Genomic DNA, 6,000 nt, shown 5'->3' with positions numbered 1-6,000 from the left:
CGATGTTGCATTAGCTGCTTGGGGGCTGATTCGCAGGCACTCCGGGGCGATCCGGAGCTCCATATTCCTTTTTAAGTCTGCTCAATAAATTGTAGCACCATCGATCCCACACGAGGCGAGACGTAGAGAACTTCAATCGAGGCTTTATTGAGCAGACTTGTTCAGACTTGTTCCCCAGCAGCTCAGTCACAGAATGCAGCTGCGGGGAGTAAACCGGGTTCTTATACCCCGCCTATCTGGGTGGAGCCCTGTAGGTGGCAGGTCCAATCGGGACCCAGCATCTGTCCTCCAATAGCTCCTCGGCATTCATGGTGTACCGTATTACCCCTAATACATACCACCACAGTACGTTCATGGAACAGATGGTGGCATTGGACCCATGAAGGTTCACACACCCAAGGGAGAAGGAGTTCTTCTCCCAGGTACACAGGTTATACACTAGGATAAACTTTTCTGTAATGGGGAAAGCAGTGCTGCCAGGGGTAATAGGACGGAATACTCCTCAATCGTAATCTCCAACTACACCGCTACTACACGGATGTGAGGTTGGACACGGCCGTCCTTGCTGATAAGGCATTTTGTGAAACGATGTCACAGGCCATAGACAGGTACGATACCAACAACAAGAATGAGTCGATTTCGGCGGGAGAACAGCTGGTGAGTCAGTTTCAGCGGGAGCAGTGCGGAAGTGGCTGCTGGGAGGTAAGTCTGTCCTTTAAAAGCACTTGTCTTTGCAGGGGCAGGCCAGTCGATTTCGGCGGGAGAACAGCTGGTGAGTCAGTTTCAGCGGGAGCAGTGCGGAAGTGGCTGCTGGGAGGTAAGTCTGTCCTTTAAAAGCACTTGTCTTTGCAGGGGCAGGCCAGTCGATTTCGGCGGGAGAACAGCTGGTGAGTCAGTTTCAGCGGGAGCAGTGCGGAAGTGGCTGCTGGGAGGTAAGTCTGTCCTTGTCCTGTCCACTTGTCTTTGCAGGGGCAGGCCAGTCGATTTCGGCGGGAGAGGAGCTGGTGAGTCAGTTTCAGCGGGAGCAGTGCGGAAGTGGCTGCTGGGAGGTAAGTCTGTCCTTGTCCTGTCCACTTGTCTTTGCAGGGGCAGGCCAGTCGATTTCGGCGGGAGAGGAGCTGGCTGGTTAGTCAATTTCAGCAGGAGCTGAGAATTTTTTTATTTTTTTTAAAAATTAGTGTTTTAGGCGGGACCAGGAAGTCGACCCGTGGACGTCTGGGAAGACCCTCACCAATAAATTCTGGTGGAGAGGAAACCCGAGACACTACACGTGTAGTGTCTCCCACCCGCCCTCCTCCTCTAACCTAATAATAAAACCCATTGGTCTGAGGTAAGTACCATATTTTATTATATTATTATTATTTTTTATAAAAAATTTAATTTAGTTGTTAGCCAGATCTTGGTAGAAAGTTAGAGGAATGGCAGGGAAGGGAGTGCAATGTTCCTCCTGCATGATGTTTGAGGTGAGGGATGCAGTTAGTGTCCCTGCTGATTTTACCTGCAGGAAGTGCTGCCATCTCCAGCTCCTCCAAGACCGAGTTAGGGAACTGGAGCTGGAGTTGGAAGAACTTCGGATCATTCGGGAGGCAGAAGGGGTCATAGATAGCAGCTTCAGGGAATTAGTTACACCAAACATTGGAGATAGGTGGGTAACTGTAAGAGGGACTGGGAAAAAGCAGTCAGTGCAGGGATCCCCTGCGGTCGTTCCCCTGAGAAACAAGTATACCGCTTTGGATACTTGTGGGGGGAACGACTTACCAGGGGTAAGCCATGGGGTACGGGCCTCTGGCACGGAGTCTGTCCCTGTTGCTCAGAAGGGAAGGGGGGAGAGGAGCAGAGCATTAGTAATTGGGGACTCGATAGTCAGGGGCACAGATAGGAGATTTTGTGGGAGCGTGAGAGACTCACGTTTGGTATGTTGCCTCCCAGGTGCAAGGGTACATGATGTCTCGGATCGTGTTTTCCGGGTCCTGAGGGGGGAGCAGCCCCAAGTCGTGGTCCACATTGGCACTAACGACATAGGTAGGAAAGGGGACAAGGATGTCAGGCAGGCTTTCAGGGAGCGAGGATGGAAGCTCAGAACTAGAACAAACAGAGTTGTTATCTCTGGGTTGTTGCCCGTGCCACGTGATAGTGAGATGAGGAATAGCGAGAGAGAGCATTTAAACACGTGGCTACAGGGATGGTGCAGGCGGGAGGGATTCAGATTTCTGGATAACTGGGGCTCTTTCTGGGGAAGGTGGGACCTCTACAGACAGGATGGTCTACATCTGAACCTGAGGGGCACAAATATCCTGGGGGGGAGATTTGTTAGTGCTCTTTGGGGGGGTTTAAACTAATGCAGCAGGGGCATGGGAACCTGGATTGTAATTTTAGGGTAAGGGAGAATGAGAGTATAGAGGTCAGGAGCACAGATTTGACGTCGCAGGAGGGGGCCAGTGTTCAGGTAGGTGGTTTGAAGTGTGTCTACTTCAATGCCAGGAGTATACGAAACAAGGTAGGGGAACTGGCAGCATGGGTTGGTACCTGGGACTTCGATATTGTGGCCATTTCGGAGACATGGATAGAGCAGGGACAGGAATGGATGTTGCAGGTTCCGGGGTTTAGGTGTTTTAGTAAGCTCAGAGAAGGAGGCAAAAGAGGGGAAGGTGTGGCGCTGCTAGTCAAGAGCAGTATTACGGTGGCGGAGAAGATGCTAGATGGGGACTCTTCTTCCGAGGTAGTATGGGCTGAAGTTAGAAACAGGAAAGGAGAGGTCACCCTGTTGGGAGTTTTTTATAGGCCTCCTAATAGTTCTAGGGATGTAGAGGAAAGGATGGCGAAGATGATTCTGGATAAGAGCGAAAGTAACAGGGTAGTTATTATGGGAGACTTTAACTTTCCAAATATTGACTGGAAAAGATATAGTTCGAGTACAATAGATGGGTCGTTTTTTGTACAGTGTGTGCAGGAGGGTTTCCTGAAACAATATGTTGACAGGCCAACAAGAGGCGAGGCCACGTTGGATTTGGTTTTGGGTAATGAACCAGGCCAGGTGTTGGATTTGGAGGTAGGAGAGCACTTTGGGGACAGTGACCACAATTCGGTGACGTTTACGTTAATGATGGAAAGGGATAAGTATACACCGCAGGGCAAGAGTTATAGCTGGGGGAAGGGCAATTATGATGCCATTAGACGTGACTTGGGGGGGATATGGTGGAGAAGTAGGCTGCAAGTGTTGGGCACACTGGATAAGTGGGGCTTGTTCAAGGATCAGCTACTGCGTGTTCTCGATAAGTATGTACCGGTCAGGCAGGGAGGAAGGCGTCGAGCGAGGGAACCGTGGTTTACCAAGGAAGTGGAATCTCTTGTTAAGAGGAAGAAGGAGGCCTATGTGAAGATGAGGTGTGAAGTTTCAGTTGGGGCGATGGATAGTTACAAGGTAGCGAGGAAGGATCTAAAGAGAGAGCTAAGACGAGCAAGGAGGGGACATGAGAAGTATTTGGCAGGAAGGATCAAGGAAAACCCAAAAGCTTTCTATAGGTATGTCAGGAATAAGCGAATGACTAGGGAAAGAGTAGGACCAGTCAAGGGCAGGGATGGGAAATTGTGTGTGGAGTCTGAAGAGATAGGCGAGATACTAAATGAATATTTTTCGTCAGTATTCACTCAGGAAAAAGATAATGTTGTGGAGGAGAATGCTCAGCCCCAGGCTAATAGAATAGATGGCATTGAGGTACGTAGGGAAGAGGTGTTGGCAATTCTGGACAGGCTTAAAATAGATAAGTCCCCGGGACCTGATGGGATTTATCCTAGGATTCTCTGGGAGGCCAGGGAAGAGATTGCTGGACCTTTGGCTTTGATTTTTATGTCATCATTGGCTACAGGAATAGTGCCAGAGGACTGGAGGACAGCAAATGTGGTCCCTTTGTTCAAAAAGGGGAGCAGAGACAACCCCGGCAACTATAGACCGGTGAGCCTCACGTCTGTAGTGGGTAAAGTCTTGGAGGGGATTATAAGAGACAAGATTTATAATCATCTGGATAGGAATAATATGATCAGGGATAGTCAGCATGGCTTTATGAAGGGTAGGTCATGCCTCACAAACCTTATTGAGTTCTTTGAGAAGGTGACTGAACAGGTAGATGAGGGTAGAGCAGTTGATGTGGTGTATATGGATTTCAGCAAAGCGTTTGATAAGGTTCCCCACGGTAGGCTATTGCAGAAAATACGGAGGCTGGGGATTGAGGGTGATTTAGAGATGTGGATCAGAAATTGGCTAGCTGAAAGAAGTCAGAGGGTGGTGGTTGATGGGAAATGTTCAGAATGGAGTACAGTCACAAGTGGAGTACCACAAGGATCTGTTCTGGGCCGTTGCTGTTTGTCATTTTTATCAATGACCTAGAGGAAGGCGCAGAAGGGTGGGTGAGTAAATTTGCAGACGATACTAAAGTCGGTGGTGTTGTCGATAGTGTGGAAGGAATAGTAATAGGACGGAATACTCCTCAATCGTAATCTCCAACTACACCGCTACTACACGGATGTGAGGTTGGACACGGCCGTCCTTGCTGATAAGGCATTTTGTGAAACGATGTCACAGGCCATAGACAGGTACGATACCAACAACAAGAATGAGTCGATTTCGGCGGGAGAACAGCTGGTGAGTCAGTTTCAGCGGGAGCAGTGCGGAAGTGGCTGCTGGGAGGTAAGTCTGTCCTTTAAAAGCACTTGTCTTTGCAGGGGCAGGCCAGTCGATTTCGGCGGGAGAACAGCTGGTGAGTCAGTTTCAGCGGGAGCAGTGCGGAAGTGGCTGCTGGGAGGTAAGTCTGTCCTTTAAAAGCACTTGTCTTTGCAGGGGCAGGCCAGTCGATTTCGGCGGGAGAACAGCTGGTGAGTCAGTTTCAGCGGGAGCAGTGCGGAAGTGGCTGCTGGGAGGTAAGTCTGTCCTTGTCCTGTCCACTTGTCTTTGCAGGGGCAGGCCAGTCGATTTCGGCGGGAGAGGAGCTGGTGAGTCAGTTTCAGCGGGAGCAGTGCGGAAGTGGCTGCTGGGAGGTAAGTCTGTCCTTGTCCTGTCCACTTGTCTTTGCAGGGGCAGGCCAGTCGATTTCGGCGGGAGAGGAGCTGGCTGGTTAGTCAATTTCAGCAGGAGCTGAGAATTTTTTTATTTTTTTTAAAAATTAGTGTTTTAGGCGGGACCAGGAAGTCGACCCGTGGACGTCTGGGAAGACCCTCACCAATAAATTCTGGTGGAGAGGAAACCCGAGACACTACACGTGTAGTGTCTCCCACCCGCCCTCCTCCTCTAACCTAATAATAAAACCCATTGGTCTGAGGTAAGTACCATATTTTATTATATTATTATTATTTTTTATAAAAAATTTAATTTAGTTGTTAGCCAGATCTTGGTAGAAAGTTAGAGGAATGGCAGGGAAGGGAGTGCAATGTTCCTCCTGCATGATGTTTGAGGTGAGGGATGCAGTTAGTGTCCCTGCTGATTTTACCTGCAGGAAGTGCTGCCATCTCCAGCTCCTCCAAGACCGAGTTAGGGAACTGGAGCTGGAGTTGGAAGAACTTCGGATCATTCGGGAGGCAGAAGGGGTCATAGATAGCAGCTTCAGGGAATTAGTTACACCAAACATTGGAGATAGGTGGGTAACTGTAAGAGGGACTGGGAAAAAGCAGTCAGTGCAGGGATCCCCTGCGGTCGTTCCCCTGAGAAACAAGTATACCGCTTTGGATACTTGTGGGGGGAACGACTTACCAGGGGTAAGCCATGGGGTACGGGCCTCTGGCACGGAGTCTGTCCCTGTTGCTCAGAAGGGAAGGGGGGAGAGGAGCAGAGCATTAGTAATTGGGGACTCGATAGTCAGGGGCACAGATAGGAGATTTTGTGGGAGCGTGAGAGACTCACGTTTGGTATGTTGCCTCCCAGGTGCAAGGGTACATGATGTCTCGGATCGTGTTTTCCGGGTCCTGAGGGGGGAGCAGCCCCAAGTCGTGGTCCACATTGGCACTAACGAC

This window comes from Scyliorhinus torazame, chromosome 13, assembly GCF_047496885.1.
Source record: "Scyliorhinus torazame isolate Kashiwa2021f chromosome 13, sScyTor2.1, whole genome shotgun sequence".
Classification (NCBI taxonomy): domain Eukaryota; kingdom Metazoa; phylum Chordata; class Chondrichthyes; order Carcharhiniformes; family Scyliorhinidae; genus Scyliorhinus; species Scyliorhinus torazame.
This window is presented reverse-complemented; position numbering follows the sequence as displayed.